This window comes from Meriones unguiculatus, chromosome 11 (assembly GCF_030254825.1).
Source record: "Meriones unguiculatus strain TT.TT164.6M chromosome 11, Bangor_MerUng_6.1, whole genome shotgun sequence".
NCBI classification, from domain to species: Eukaryota; Metazoa; Chordata; class Mammalia; order Rodentia; family Muridae; genus Meriones; species Meriones unguiculatus.
The window spans coordinates 108,879,326-108,896,151 of record NC_083359.1 but is presented as its reverse complement, the minus strand read 5'-3'; the positions used below and the strand labels follow the sequence as shown (position 1 = coordinate 108,896,151).

The 16,826-nt window shown below is 47.7% G+C and overlaps 1 long non-coding RNA gene across 1 annotated transcript in view; it reads right to left on the bottom strand.

The window, feature by feature from the left end:
* Positions 1–16,826, bottom strand: part of LOC132646426 (uncharacterized) — a 58,503-nt gene that overhangs the window by 19,309 nt on the left and 22,368 nt on the right. Inside the window, exons 2-4 of the long non-coding RNA XR_009584689.1 lie at positions 12,301–12,454; positions 9,932–10,164; positions 2,423–2,499 (exon numbers count right to left, since the gene is read on the bottom strand). This is a non-coding gene — a long non-coding RNA (uncharacterized LOC132646426). The remainder of the gene's footprint in view (positions 1–2,422; positions 2,500–9,931; positions 10,165–12,300; positions 12,455–16,826) is intronic.

Genomic DNA, 16,826 nt, shown 5'->3' with positions numbered 1-16,826 from the left:
AGGACAACCCAACTCAGACAACGGGAGACACAAACAGCCAGTGAAGTACGTGAAACAGATAAGTTCAGCATGGTAGCCTGCATTTTACACACATTTTATACTTGGCCCTTCAGCCCAAGGTGATTCAGGCACTTCCTTGGGACAGACCTGTGGTTGGCCCAGACTGAAAGGCCCCTGGCAGGGCCACCAGCACCCAGATAGTTATGTAGTACCACTGGGGACAGTTGTCTTTTGAGTTTCCGCTCTGGGCTGGGCTTTGGTGAGCACCAGGAACTCAACCTTGAGCAAGGGATAGTCCTTGTCCTCAAGAAACTTGAGACTGCTGGGGAGACAACCTGAAAACAGAGCTAAAGAGTGCAGAGACTGCAGAAGCACAACGGGGAGGTGGCTGCTCGGGAGGCCCCTGCACCTGCCTCATCACAACGCTCTCTTCACTCTCTAAAAATAGGGTGCTTCCCTGTGTCGCTGGCTCACCACCTAACCCTTTAAGGGCCAGACCCGTGTGTGCCCAGACCCTGACATGGAGTAGGCTGTTGAATCAGCCCTTTCACCCAAATACTCAGTGAGAAGGCTCTGGAGGCAGCTTCAACACCAGGACTGTGGAGGAAACAGCCAAGGCGGGAGACAGCAGGTTACAGCCCTGTCTGCCTTGGACAGCGTAAACCTGGAGGAGCTTAGGACAAAGAAGCAGCCTCTAGGCTGACAGGACACAATGAGAGACTGAGTTCCAGGAAGAGCTGACGGGGCTGGGAGGTGGCTCTCATGCTTTCTGTACAGATGTGAAGGCTAAGCTTGGGTCTGCAGCACTGAGACGCTAGTGGACATGGAGACCCGCCTATAACCCCAGTGCGCAGGAGGTGGAGGCAGGAATCCAAGACAGAAGTTAGCTGGATCACTGCGCTGAGTGGTGGGAGGCTCTGGTTTGACTACAGATGGAGCGTGATCACGGAAGACACCTGGCATCAACCTCTGGCCCTCACACAAGTGTGCACACATATGTGCCTGCACACGCATACATGTTTATGCATACATGTGTACACGAACATTCACCATACACAGAAAAATAAAAAAGACCCAGAACAGCTGGATCTCCTTACTCGGTGGGAGAGGCTGAAGCAGAGATGGAGAGCTAAGTCCCGTCTAGTCACAGAGGGCATGCCCACCTCAACAAGCCTTCCGGATCACCCTCGTCAGCCGCAAGTAAGTGGGGACGGTGCCAGGTTTGGTAATGAGAAAGTCGCCAGGACAGAGTCACGGCAAGTCAAAGAGGCAAGTTGTAAGCAAAAAGACCAGTTAAATTAGGAGCCAGATGCTGGAAAGAACCAGCCCCAAATGGGGCAGGGGCAGAGGCAGCTCTAGAGGAGCAGAACAAATGACAAACCTGACACAGTCTTCCCCAGGCCAGCCTGAGAGGCACACAAAATAGTTAAAAACCTGACTGAAGGAAAAAAGAGGCAAAGAGGATCTCAAGCCTGCAGCCGTGCCACCTGCTGAGTGTGCCTGCTCAGCAGTGTCGGTCCCAAAGGCTTCACACCACACTCACACCTCGGAGGGCGCCCCTCCCCTAGGCAGCGATGAAGACATCTAGGCAGCCAGAGAAACACTCAGGAGCAGCAAGTGAGGGGTGGGGGAGAGGATGCTCCGGAGCCCAGCATCTGTGGCAAGCAGCTGTCAAGCAATCTCCGTGTGTTCCTGCAGCTGTCAGCGTGAGAGTGATGGAAGATGGGACAGAAGGAAGCAAAGAACTTGAACTTGCTGCAGCAGAGTGTAGGCATCAGGCGGGTAGGTGGGCTCTGCCCTGACGGACGCTGACCCTTCAGTCTCCACGTCTTTCAAGAAACATCATCTTGGCTTTAAGTCACCAGCATGATGTTCAGGTATGGCGGTGACACCTGTACCCAGCACCTGGAGCACAGTGTGTGTGCAGGTGTGGTGGTGACACCCATACCCCAGTGCCTACGGTCCTGTAGCCGGAGAATCAGAAGTCCCAGCCCAGCTTAGGCCACACCTCTCACAAAACAAAAGCTGAAGTAAAGGGGAAGAATTACTGAGAACTTCATGAGTACTTCACTGTCAAATATGCGTAGACATGACCCAGGGCAGGTGGTTCAACAGAAATCAGGAATTACGGCTTCCAATGTCCACAGGCTGTGGGACAAGGCTTGGCTTCTGTCCCCCCCGTCGTCCAGCCGCCCACCAAGTGTCACGCAGCACACGAGTGAGATAGGCCTTTTAAAGACTTGTTTATGTCACCGTGTGTGTGGGTGTTCTGCCTCACATGCTCCACACGCACCGCATGCATCAATGCACCACGTGCAGCACACGTACGCATGCACACAGTGTGTACAGAGGCTAGAAGAGGAACCACTGGAGCCAGAGTAACAGACAGTTGTGAGCTGCCCAGGGGCAGTGGGATCCAAACCTGCATCCTCTGCAAGAGCAGAAAGTGATCTTAACTGACGAGCCTTCTCTCCAGCCCCAACTTTAGTTTTGAAGCGACTGTAAGAGACACAGAAAGCAAAAACATGAGTGTGTGCCAGGCCTTCAGCCCAGGGAGCATTTTCACAACTGTCATCCCGGTACAACAGGGCTAAGATTCAGCCGTCTGCACAGGACAGGCGTTTCAAATGGTCGGCTCCTGGCTCTTCTGATTAGCAAGTTCCCTTGGAAGCAGGTGCTAAATATAACACTTTGAAGATCACACCTGTTCACACCAAACTGGCAAGGTCAAGTGTCTGGCTCCTAGACTCACCCTGGTGAACATGCACTGAGGCCTAGACCTCTCCAGGGCCGACCTTGCAGATAAAGAGGATGGTATCAGGAAGGTCTAAAGCAGTTCAAAATCGTGAGAACAATAGCCCAACAGTGGGAACAGAGAGTAGGTAGAATTTGTGGGTAAATTAAAGGCCAGGAGCTGGGAGGAGGAGAAGGGGGCTAACCATGTCACACATGGTATGATAGAGCTGACCTCAAACATCCACGTAAGAAACCTGAGGGGACCCAGGGACTCCACTCCGTCACCATCACGATAGCTTCTGGAAAGGAATGTACGGGCAGCCATGCTTGCATCGAGGAAGCCGCTGGCCCTTTAAGTGGGGGTTAATAATCCTTCAAGGTTTTGTTTGTTTCACATAAGGCTCTCCCGAGAAAAATTCAAGGAACCAGCCAAAATTGCAGTCATTCTTCTAGGTGACCTTTGCTCGTTATAATCTCATTATAATGCTAAATTTTCTACCCTGGAGATGTTCCTGTCTGCCATCTTTAAACATGTGACATATGTGAAAGCCTGTTCTCAAACTGAGCATGCTCAATAATGTGTCTGCCTCTATATATGGTGATAGAACTTTCCAAAATGAATATGCATGAGTGTCCACGAAGAAAGCCAGTGGCTTAGATACTCGCCGCTTTGGGAGTGATCCCCAGTGACCCCCTTACCTACAGAGCAACACAAACTTCACATCTCATCGCCTGGTTCTATGCACTGGCTTTGCTCTTCCCGAGAAGCCAACACACTGTACCACACTGCAGGCTCATGCTGAAGAGGCTCCCTGGCTTGAAGAGGTAGCCACATCACAGTATGTCACGTTGGGTTTGTCCTCCTTGGGACAAAACGTATCCCAACAGCAGTAGCCTGACCTGAAATCTAGACTCTCTTTCTCGTCTCCGGTGTGCATCCTCCCTCAGCCCTACCCCGGGAAGCTGGGAGAATATCTCCAGTGGTAGGGCGTTCCAGCAAGGTCTAAATGTACCTTCCTCACCAGACTCAGCCCCTGCTGCCCATTGCCAGGTGAGCCTTACACGGTCCCTATTAAAGTGCAAGCTGTAGTAGCTAGTTTTTCCATATCTCGCCATTGCTAGCCCTGTGAGCAACCCAGAGGGGTTTAGTTTAGCTTATAGCTTCAGACATTTGCTCACACCGATGGCAACACTGGGCTCTCTGCTCCCCTGGTGAGATGGCAACACGTGGACAAAGAGAGTATTCACCCCATGACAGACAGGAAGAGGTCACAGGCAAGATGAACAAACTCAAGGCCTCAGTCCCAGTGACCCACTTGCCGTGGCTAAGTCCCACTGCCGAGAGCTCCCAGAGCCTCCCATTGTATGGCTTTTCCTCAGGAGATGGGGACAAATGTCTCTCACACAAGACAGGCCAAAGAAACCATCCCACCCAAGCTTAGATCAGAGGAACAGCCTGTTTCTTGGATTTCTTACAGGAATGTAAGTGTGTGTTGGGAGGGGGTTACCTATAGGAGCAGAGCTGACTAAAAGACCGGAGCGTCACCAGCAAGCCCCCAGAACAGATGATTTCTCACATACAGCCTACCTGGAAATGCCTCACACAGGACCTGCAAACAGCTCTGCGGGCAGGAGACCCTCCCCTCCCCAGCAACGGTCCCTGCTTTTATGACTTTGGGGATGGCCTTTGTGAATCCTGTATGTTTTGAGAGCTTCCTAAGACTTGTCATGTGTGTTTACTTCCTGAGTCTTACCAAGTCTCCTTTGGAAAAAAGTAGCTTCAATTTTTAGGAGACAGCAAAATATTACCAGCTAGGGACCAAGTCCATAACACACAATGGGGAATTTTTTTCTTTCTTTTTTTTATTTTTGGACACGTCTCTAAAACTTCAGTACTCAACCTGGGCACTCGGGAGGCAGAGCCAGAAAGATCTCTGTGAGTTTAAGGCCTGGTAGTCTATATAGTGAGCTCCAGGACAGTCAGAGCTACACAGCGAGACCATATCTTAAAAATAAAAAAGGAAAAACAAACAAACAAACCCCTTAAGTACTCCAAGGAGAGGCAATATTTCATGTCCTGATCAGGTTTTGAACCTGTGATGGGACTGATAATGTCCTATTTAGAAGACATGCAAGGTTTAGACTCAAAATGCATAAGCCTCATCAATTGTTTGAAACCGATATAAATGAGGCTAGACCCAGGGCAGTGCCAGAACCCTCCTTCAACGAATAGCTTCCTAAATCTTTAAAGTAGCTTGTTAATTTTTTTTGAGAATTCCATACAATGTATTCTGATCATATGCACACCCTCCCTTCTTCAATCCTCCCAGATCCAGCCCCAGTTCTCTACATAGCTAACTTCCTGTTCTCTCCCTCTGTTTTTTAAGCCCACAAAGTCCAATTTGTGTTGCCCAAATAGGAGTGGGGTCTGCCATGAGTGGATCACCTGCTAGGGGTCACAGTTTAAGGAAAACTTCTCCTTCCCCGGAAGCTACCAACAGCACACAGAGACCCCCATCTGCTCAGCGCACACAGAGCGAGAGGCCTCAAGCGCTCAGCTAGAAATGGGACACATTTATCACCCCCTCCCCACAAAGTTCACGGAACCTTCCAGAAAGAGAGGGCGGAAAGAGTGTAAGCACCAGATGTGATGGATGTCTACCAGGAAACAGTGCTCTCCAAACACAGCAGGGCGGCTGCTCATATGAACCAACCGAAGCTGTGACACCATGCATAAGACCCGCTTATAAGTGGGCGTCTGCCATGAGTGTCTTTCTGTTTTGGGGTTCCCTCACTCAGGAGGATCTTTCCTAGTTCTGTCCATTTGCCTGCAAATTTCATGATTTCCTTGATTTTAAAAGCTGAATAGTATTCCATTGTGTAAATGTACCACAATTTCTGTATCCATTCCTTCGTTTCTAGGTTGTTTCCTGATTCTGGCTATTACAAATAAAACTACTAAGAACACAGACAAATGTCCTTGTTGAATGATGGGGCGTGTATGGTATACACTCACTTATAAGTAGATATTAGGCATATTATATAGGATAGCCATACTAAAATCTACAGACCTAAAGAAGCTAAACACTAAAGAGAACCCTAGGGAGGATGCTTCAGTCTCATTCAGAATAGCAAACAAGATACACACCAGAAGCGGTGGAAGAGAGGGAACAGAATGGGAGCCTATTATAGAGGGTCTTCTGAAAGGCTCCACCTAACAGGGGATAGAAACAGATGCTGAGACTCACAGCCAAACTTTGGGAAGAGTGCAGGAAGTCTTGTGGAAGAAAGGGAGTTGGGGGACAGAAGGACCTGGAAGGGACAGGAGCTCCACAAGGAGACAACAATGCTAAAAATTCTGAACCCAAGTGGTCCTGCAGAGACTAATGCACCAACCAAGGACCATGCATGGAAAGGACCTAGGCCCCCTGCTCAGATGTAGCCTATAGGCAGCTCAGTCTCTATGTGGATTCCTGAGTAAGAGAAACAGGGGCTGCCTCTGTCGTGAAATCACTTGCCCCTAGTGATACAGCCTTGCCAGACCACAGAAGAAGAGGATTCAGGCAATCCTGATGAGTCTTGATAAGCTATGGGCAGATGGCAGAGGAAGAGAACTCCCTCTTTCAGTGGACTAGTGGAAGGAGATAGGGGAGAATGGGGGGGACTAGGGGGAGTTGAGGGAGGGGCTTCAATTGGGATATATAAGGAATAAATTGTTAAAAAAAAGAAAAGAGGAAGTGGGCATGAAGTCCCATTCAGATTGCACTAAACCTCACTGGTCATGTTCAGGGATGCCTACCCACCGCTGCTCTCAGATAGAGCCCCACTCTCTGAGGGAAGTGTCCTGGCTGTCACTGGGAGGCATCGTGAGGTTCCTGGGTACCATCGTCAAAAGGGAGTTGTCTTCTTCCTCCTTGCCAGCCCCGGTCTCTGGCCTGCATGGACACTGCAGAACCCTTCTTGTCCTTTCCTGGGAGACTCTCGTTTGTTTTGTGGCCCTTTCTCCTTTCTCTGTACAATGATCTAGGTGGTTGGACAGTATGCAGTTGGCTCAGTGTCCTCTGAAGTGAAGGAGTAGCTACATATCTGTCAACTTGCATGGCCTTGGGGAAGGGATTTAAGTGGCATTTGGTGACAGAAAGGGAGATCCCATACCCCTATGCCAAAGAATCCGGTGACAATGCCCCTCCAGTTTTTATGTCATTGCTGAGTCACACAGCCACATTCTACTTTTTACTTCCTATAAATGGGGCATAAATCAAATAAAAGCAGGCCGTCCACCGATGAATTGGTTTAACTACCAGATTTCTATTTTTTTTTTAAATCGTATTAAAATTAAGAACAGCTGCGGGCAGGAAAGGACCAGGATGATCCTTTGTAGATTCTCTGTTCTGTCTCTTCAGCTTGTGAATCTCTCCCCTGCAGGTGAGGAGAGCCTGGAGGGTCAGGGGTGTTTTCCAGACACACCCACCTCCCCCTCCTGTAGGCATTCAGAGGTGATTGCCAAATATGTTCTTGTTCTATCTTTCGTTCTGGATTCTCATTGTAGAGGTGCCTTGAATTATGGCTCCAGAGGGTCTGCAGGGGGAGCAAGAAGGTCCAGGGACCAGGCTGGCTCAGTCCATTCTACGTAAGCCCCGCCAGAGGGTGTCCAGCCAGCCTCTGCACCATGCGCGTGCATTCACTGGGGCCCTCAGCTCTTGTCTGCTCCGAATGTTCCCTAACTTGGCACCCACTTAGAGACATCACCTGTGTCACCTACCAACATCAGCTGAAGAAAAGCTAAGAACTGGAGGCAGCTTAGCAGAAATTTAGCTAAGACTAGGGGGGCCTTTGCATGAAGGTGTTACTGAAAAGACTGCTGAGAACAGTGGTGGGACAGGAACTACCTACATTGGCAGCTGTGATGAAGAAGGTCATGAAAGAATGAGTCACCGTTCATATCCCAGGAAGAACACTCTCGGGACCCAGCTCTTCTTATTCAGATACTCATTGCTGGATCTTGAGGAAGCGCTATTCCTAATTTTCTGAGAAAGTACCAGATTGATTTCCAAAGTGGTTGTACAAGGTTACATTTGCACCAGCAATGGAGGAGGGTTCCCCTTTCTCCACATCTTCTCCAGCATGTGTTGTCACTTGAGTTTTTGATCTTTAGAGAGGCCCTAGACCACCTGCTCAAATGTAAACCATAAGCAGCTCAGTCTATGTGGGTTTCCTAGTAAGGGGAACAAGAGCTGTCTCTGACATGGACTCAGTGGCTGGCTCTCTGATCACCTGCCCCTGAGGAGGGAGCAGCTTTACCAGGCCACAGAGGAAGACAATGCATCCAGTCCTGATGAAATCTAATAGGCTAGAGTCAGATGTAAAGGGAGGAGGACCTCCCTTATCAATGGACTAGGGGAAGGGTATAGGGAAGAGGGAGGAAGGGTGGGACAGGGAGGAGATGAGGGAGGGGACCACAGCTGGGACACAAAGTAAATAAATTATAGTAAATAATAAATAAATAAAGAATTCTCAAAAAAAGATACTCATTGCTTAGGATCAGTTGAGTAAGCATAAATTCTGTTCTAAATCATGCCCTTAACTTGTGTTTCTCTCTCTCTCTCTCTCTCTCTCTCTCTCTGTGTGTGTGTGTGTGTGTGTGTGTGTGTGTGTGTGTGTGGCATTTATGGAGGCCAGCAGTGTTGGATTCCCTGGAGCTAGAGTTACTAGTGGTGAGAGCCAACCAACATGCTAGCTGGAAGCCAAACTTGGGTCCTCTGGACGTCAGTGAGTGCTCTTGGTCACTGAGATGTACCTCCTACCTGTTTCTCCTTTTCACTTGATCCCTAGACAATAACAAATTTTGAAATCCAATGTCAGTTGAAGAACACAGTTTGTATGAGTGTGGATACAAGATAGGAAACTAGGAAAGAGACCGCAGGGGGAAAAGAGGCGTTGACTGCTGGAGGACAGCAGGACGAGAAAGCAGAGAGGAGGCTGAGGACAGGCATGAGGGACAGGAATATATCTGAGAGATTTTCCCCTCCTGTGATTCTCTCTCTAACCATATCTCCACACTGTAACACATACTCTCTGTCCTCTGTCTTTTTTATCAAGACTACAGTACATCTAATTCATAGTAGATTGTCTACTCTTGCAAAAAAAAAAAAAAAAGTCACAAACTCCATGGAACAACAGAGAAATAACATCCTTCAACTTTTTGTGTTAACCTGAAAAATATTAATAAGCAATTTAATAAACTCACATTGCTTGGGCTTTAAATTTGAGAGCCAAAGTATAAAATGTCAGTCCAAAAAATTTACAAATATTTAACATCTCAAATAAAATATATATAATTGGTCTTTTTTTTCATTAAAGTTGTTAGTTCAAATTATTACATTCTATTTTCAACACTTTGGTTATTTAATCTTATTTTCTTTTATCACTATGTTAAGAATTCTTAGAACAAAACTGTTGTGACCTAGTTTAATTCCTTTTTATTTCTATAAATAAATTCTGGATATAAAATTATTAATTACTTTTCTGTATGTATATACCAAGGTTAGTTAGTTAGGCTGTTAGCAAAATCTGACAAAAGATTTTCAATGACCGCATCTTCCAAGGGTATGTTTCTTGGCATCTTTAGCTAAATTTAATGTATTTTATATCCTGTTGACTCTTTGGCTTGGAAGGGATTTTTGCTTTGGGGGGTATTGTTTAGTTGGTGTTTTCCCCAGAAGTTCCAACTGTTGCTGTCATTCTTGACCAGAGAAAGGGGTTATCTCATGGCTGCTTTCCATAAGCCGTGCATGTTTTTTGCAAAACAGTTTAATGGCCCAGCGCCTAGCCACAAGGCCAGCTGTCATCATCTTGGCCCTTACCATGAGAAGAAAAGAATGGAAAACAAGATCACTCGGTGAATTGTCTGTCATCTTCTTTGGTGCTCCTCTTTGGTTTTCAGAAGAAGAGAAACTGGGGAAGGCTTTCCTTGTCCTTTGTCTATTCAATACATCATCAAAACACTTGTGGAGAGAGACACCGCAGCTTCAGGGTTACCTCACAGTCTAGCTCACATATTCACTAACTAATTCACTAACTGAATCGCTTTACTCATGGCATGTGTGTTTGTGTGTTCATGTGTGTCATTGCAGGTGGATGTCACACCACATGGGCACCGTGGAGGTCAGAGGACAACTCAGCTGCCTTTTCTCACCTCCACCTCGTCTGAGACAAGGTCTCTTGCTGATCCCCACTGGGTGCCATGGGCAATCTGGCCCAAGAGCTTCTGGAGATCTGTCTCCGCCTCCTGTCTCTCTGTAAGCACACTGGGATTACAGGCTCCTGTGCAGGGCTTTTCGCAGATTCTGGGGATCCAAACGCAGGGTCTCACACAAGCACGGCCTCCTCCTTATTAAATGGCTTCATTCATTCAACAAATGTTCCATCCTGCCAAAGATCATCAAACACCACCCTCTGTGAATCACGAAAGAGCACAGACATACTGTGAGGGAAAGACACAAACATAAGATGAAAAGACCTAGAACCCCCCAAGAGGGTACACCCAGGGCCTGGCCACAGCAAGTGTGACAGGGATGCCAGCTGCACAGCTTCAGGTGTCTCTACTCCATCAGCGTATCCACGCGGCCACACAATCATGGCTCAGCCTGAGAAATGTGTGTGTCTCAACTAGCAAGCAAGCCATTAGCTTCCACCTAAGTACACCTAAGGAAGGACATTTCCACCAGTCACTTCCTGTCCTTCTCCCCCAAAGCTAGAGAGTATTTGAGAACAAAAACTCTGAAATAGATGACCCAGAGTTTTTGTTTGTTTGTTTGTTTTTTAATTGGCATACAATTTACACACAGTTAAGTGCATAAAGATTTTCAACATTCAATTCGATGGGCCTTGGCAATTATAACAGTGGCGAGACAAAGACAAAGATGGAAACCATCTCCATTGGCCCAGAAAGCTCCCTTCTGCCTCTTTCCAGGATCTGGCTTCTGTGAGTTCATTATGAGCTGCCCTAGAACCTCACAGAAGTGGATTCACACCACACAGAGCATTCTTACTGCCCTGCTCTGGTGTTCCCTCATCTACCAGAGGTCTCTTCTCTTGCTGAGTAGCACTCCCTGGCACAGGAAGACAATCACCTGCTTAGCTGTTCTCCTGTCAGGGAAAAGTGGGGCTGCCTTCAATCTTTGTTAAGACTGGAACATCTATAGTCATTTCCATGGAAGTCATTTTGTAAACACACGTCTTTCCTTTCTTGAGTAGTTTCTTAGAATTTTATGTTGTTGGACCACAGAGTGGATTGGCAAGGGTGTTTTGTTTTGTTGTTTTGTTTTTTTAATACAAGGTTTCTCTTTGTAGCCAGACCAGGCTGGCCTCAAACTCACAGAGCTCAGCCTGCCTCTGCCTCCCAAGTGCTGGATCACAGGCGTGTGCCATGCTGCCTCCACTGTTCCTTTCTGTCGCCTAGCTGCACCCCAGACCAAGCCCTGCGCTGTTATTGTTCCTCTTACAGATTTATTTACTTACTTTCTTGTTTGTCTCTTGAGCTAGAAGCCGTGCGTGCACTCAGGTTTGCCCTTGAGCTCACTCACAAGGTGACCTTGAACCTCTGATTCTCTGTTTTCCTCCCGAGTGCCGAGGTCATAGGCAGAACCACCTGGTTTATGGAGTGCTAAGGATCAAACCCGGGACTCGGGTGTTCTACCCACTGGGCCAGATCCCTGATCCTCCTTGTACTGATTTGTACACTGTATTTATAAAGCTGCGGCTTTGTCAAATAATAGGCGGAGTAACTATTGATACACAGAGCTGTGATTTTTTATTTAAATACCAGCTGCTTACCACAGCCAACTAACCATCAAACAGAGGATCAGGTAGACCGTGCTGACGGGAGCACTCCCACTTCCTGTAACTTGCTGTCCTGTGTCACCCTCCCTCGGATGAGGATGTTGGAGTCTGACCCTCTCAGCCAAGTGACAGATGGAGAAATTGTTTGCAATGGAGATGAGACTATTTTACAGACTTCCTACAAATGGGGCTGAATTTTCATCTGCCAGTGAGGCACTGATCGAGGGGGACTCTCAGCAGGATATCCTGTAGGGGCTCCTCGGGAGAGCTCTTGGTTTTGGTCAACAGTCAGTGGACAGATGATAAGGGTGCTCTCCTCTAAGGGCAGTGAGAGCACCCTGGAACAAATACGCCCCGGTCCTTCCAGCCTTCCAAAGGCCGCACAGCAGAAGGGAGCTGGGGTCAGAATCCAGGAAGTCTGTGTTCCAGACCTGCTTCTGGCCCTGATTCCTTAGGTCACTGCCTGTTGGTGATATCACTTTTCAGTGCCTCAGTCACCCATCTGTACAACAGAAAGAATTAGTCCTATTCCCACCAACTGGGTTGTGAGTGCACATGGGGGACACACTTGCCAGCAAAAGGGAGGACCGAGCACAGTTTGTCAGATGGGCTATCTTCTGTTCCCATCCCTCACATACGACTTCATGTAACAATCGCTGCCGACGTTTATTAGACAACTGTGTGGGTGCGGGTCAGGTAGATGTGTGCACAGGCATGAATTACCTCCTTCAGCACTAATCATCGTCTGAGAGTGGGTGCTGGGAAGGCCGTCCAGACAGCAGCAGATCACAGCAGCAGAGAGGCCGGAGACATCCTGTGCCAGCAGGGCCTGTCCTCTGACCAGCAGATGCTTTCAGAAACCAAGGCTCTCGGGAGCCTGAGAGGCACAGGAAGCAACCTCCATCACAAGCAGATCAAAGCAGAAAACCAGGAAGGCTTCCCAAGAGCTGCACCACCTCCCTCACATCCACACACATACACATCACAAACACACACAAGAGGCCAGATGCAGGGTTGCTGGCTCTGCAGGAGCCCAAGCTGTGTCTTCTCACTTGTCCCTTGCACTAACCCTTGGAGTAGGTGTCACTTTAAGCTCCAAGGTGGCAAAGGGAGACACAGAAAGGACCTTGTCCAAGAGGAGAAGGGGATGGAGATAGGGTGATTTTCTGAAACTTAGCTGTTGTTTTACACACTAGTCAATATGGCTTCTTTTGAAGAGCGGAAGGTGTTATTTTGTTATTTTGTTTTTTGTTTTTTGTTTTGAGACAGGGCTTCTCTGTATAGCTCTGGCTGTCCTGCCCTTGCTTTGTAGCCCAGGCTGGCCTCAAAATCACAGAGACCCACCCGCCTCTGCCTCCCTGAGTGCTGGGAGTACAGGTGTGGGCCACTGCACCCAGATCAATAGGGCTCTTACCCCAGTTTTGTTTCTGTTTCCCTAAAGGTGCACCTGCACCCTACCAGGTTACACAATACCAAGTAGTGTGTAACATGTGCATACTGCAGGTTGTGTTTATATAGTTACAGTTACGCACACACACACACACACAACAGTAATAACAGAAAAAGACGCCATGAACTTGAGATGGATTTAGAGCAGGATAAAAGAGGGGCTAAAGCAGGAGTACATGGGAGGGGTTGGAGGGAGGGAAAGGAAAGGGTAAATGGTGTAATTATATTTTAACCCCAAAATGTATTTTAATCATTCTAACCAGCATATTGTTTAACGTAGCATCCCAAGAAAGGGTTTTTGGTTAAAAAAAAAAAAAATAGCCATGAGAGCAGAGGTGATGGTGTGGGGAGAGATGCAAGAAGAGCTGCTTCCCATTTCTGCTAGGCCACTCAAGCCATGTGAGCCTTAGAAGCTTCCTGGCCTCTCGGAGCCTCCCTCTTCCGACTTAGACACAAGGTGAGGTATGGCTGCGCCACTGGGCATCTTGGAAGCACCCTGAGGTTCCGTGAGGACACACGGAGGGTGAGTGTGTGCAGAGCCGTTCTCAGAGGAGCGCAGGGTGTGTGCTCCATCACTCTGGGATTCAGGCTCCCCACACAGGAGGGACTGCAGGTGGCACTGGGGGAGGGGGCTGTGTGCCCGCTCTGTGCTGCAAAGCTCCTCTAAGTCCCAGGCTTCGTTCTGAGGCTCTCAGAAAACACAAGCTAGATCCAAGGCGCCTGTTCCAGCCTCACTTCTGTTTATCCCACCATCAGGAGGGTGTCATTTAGCCAGAACCATCATTCACAGTCACACCAAATGGCCCATGGAAGAAAAGTTGGTTACGCTCAAAGAACAGATGACAAGTGACAGGCCCCGCTCCTGATTCCCTACAATAACAGAAGACACCAGCAACTGCCGTGTGGTCCAGCACCAGACACGCTTTTCCTTCCAAGCCCTCACTATCTGCTGTATCTGCTCCTTCCCAGGGAAGGGAAGAACAGCCCTTTGTCCCCAGGGCACCTGGTCACCCCTCCCCCAATATCATGTAGAAAGCCACACATGGCAGATCCCCAAATCTGAGTCCTGATGCTCAATTTCTTCTTCTTTTGCAAACAAAAGTAACTCAATCGACCCCCCTTAACAGTATGTGTTTACCTGTTTGCAGCACAAACACGCCTGACATATGAACTGGTGTATTGTAGTAACTGAACTGATTTAGTCATTCCCCAATGTGCACAGATATCAAAGCACTGCACTGTACATTATTAATACATACATGTTTTTTTGTTATTTTAAAACAAAAATATTTTGTAAAAAAGTCACTTTATCTTTTTTTTTTTTTGCACCTGGCATTCACACCGTGAACAGAGCAAACAGGGAAAGGAATAGTTTTAAGACCAAGAAAGAGAAGAGGAGAAAAGATGGCAGAAGCAAAGATGCTCCAAGTATCAGTGGATACAGCTGAAGCCCCCTTGCCGGGTGGACCATGTCTCCATCCCTGTATTTGGCTAAGGAAAGACACCATAAGCCTTCTCCAACGAACAACTGACTCTTGATCAGAGGGATAGGGATCGGCTCAAGTTCCAGTCAAAGAGATGAGGAAACTTGGGACTTCTCCAAGCCTTCTCTGGGGCAATTGTTTAGTTCTAATTTTATAGTGAAGAACCAGTGTGTGATCATTACTTAACCTTTATAAAACGGGACCCTGATAAAAGGCTGAGAGGCATCCATTTTTGAAAATGCATAATTCAGCTTGCCACTGTCCCAGGGACTAAAGAGATAAAGATAGCCCTGAGGAGCCTCCTGGAGAGAGACCCATCAAGAAATAGTTGCAATTTGGTTGTGCTCTGCATTGTGAGAAAGCCATGCCAAGGAGAGAGGGGGAAGTCAAGGCAGATGTCAAAGCTTGCTCCCTTGACCAGGAGCTCTGAGCCAATGGAAAGGCAGGAAACTTGTTCTCAGCAAGCACACCCAGCAGCCCAGAATCTCAACCCCTGAGAGCAGAGAGTGTGGGCCTGCCAACCTCAGCTGAGTCCCTGAAGCATTTGTTATTTTTATGGGTCCCTGAATGCTTCCCTTGAATATTAATTTTCTTCAATTCTTTAAGTATATATTAGTTATTACATATTTTTGATTAATATTTGATGGCCGCTTAGGCTGCCAAGAGAGCCCATAAATTTTCCCAGTGGAATCTGATGCTAGGTAAGTGTGGGAGAACCCTTATGTGGAGCAGAGACATTAATCATTTTAAGTCTCTGACTCCACACCTTAATACCCAAAGATATATTGCTAAGAAGCCCATAACACGTCATTAAAAATGAATGTCTTGTGGCAGTTTTCATGACTGCAGAATTCAGGGCAGGGGGTGGGGTGGGAATTCTGAAACTTCAGGACCCAGAGAGTTCACAAATTCCTTTTTGGACACCTTTTTAATGGATTCCCTATTCTTGTAGAATCAGATACATGATTTCAGGGCCTGGAAAAAATACTAAAGAGCTTTCAAAATTTTATGATCTATTTTGACATAGCTACAGCAAAATTTCCTGCCAAAGCATAGAGCCCTATGTGGCAAAATAAAGCCTGTCCTGCCTTTCTCTGCCCTCCTCAGCACCCTTATCTCCTATGTGAGCCTTGACCTCTATCTTGACCTTCTATTTGAACCTCTATCTGTGTTTAAAAACAACAATTATTATTGAGACACTATGAGGGGTCCTTTAAGTTTAGTAACTCATGAGGTCATGGAGTCTGTTTGTCAACCTTGTAAGTACTGTTGTTACCTGCCTTCTGCAGATAGATGGACAGGTAGATACATACATACATACACGAGGATACACTTACAGGTTAGAAAATAGAGAAGTGGCTAGACTGTATGAGAAGAATAGATCATAGACATCTGCTCACTGTAGAGTGCTTCGTTCTGCAGGAGGCACGGTTGCAGAGAGGCAGAGCAGCAGTTGGAAGGCATCTTCTTGTCTAGCAGCCCAGAGGACCTTGCTTTGCCTTAGGACATTTATGCAGCCTGAGTCACTTGTGATGCTGCCGTGGAGGTGGGAGAAGGTGGCCGAAGGCAGCCTTAAGGAAAACTTAATCAAAACTCAGGCCCCTCCGTGTAGGGAGGTAGGAAGACTGGTAAAGTTCTGGCATTTCACATGTGAGGACCTGAATTTGACCTTTGTGTGGTAGCACAGGCTTGAGCAACAGAGATGGGGGCAGGAAGTCCCCGGCACTCACCAGCCCACAGCCCAGCCTACTTGATAAATTCGGAGCCAATACAAAAGCCTGCCTTTAAAAAAGTGAACAAATGACACTTCAGGTGGATCTCTGACCCCACACACACACACACACACACACACACACAGTATGCCCCCACACACCTGAAAAACATGTACGTACTCATAAACATTTTTTGAAAGAAATCAGAAGGCCTTCTATTCCTATTTCCTAAATGTACGAGAGGTGGGCAAATGACAGCAGGATGAGAGCGAAAAACACAGGGTAAAGAAAATGGCACCACTGAGTCCTGGCTTGCAGCCTCTCTCCTGAGCCTCCCCATGAGGCAGGACACCCCTCCCTGCCTGAGAGCCCAGACATTTTGGAGCTGTGGCTGGACTTGCTCTTTACCTCTCAGTCTCTGAGCTAGAAGCAGAGCTCAGACTAGAGCAGTGCGCACCGCTCGCTGTCCCCTGCAATGACCTGCTCTCCAAGGTCAGCCTCATGTAGGGAACCAGGGCCGGACTGATTGGCACACTCTGACTGTGTCCTGGAGCCGCTGGTTTGTTCCATCGAGTAGACGAGGAGCTGCTTATTGCTTAGCAGA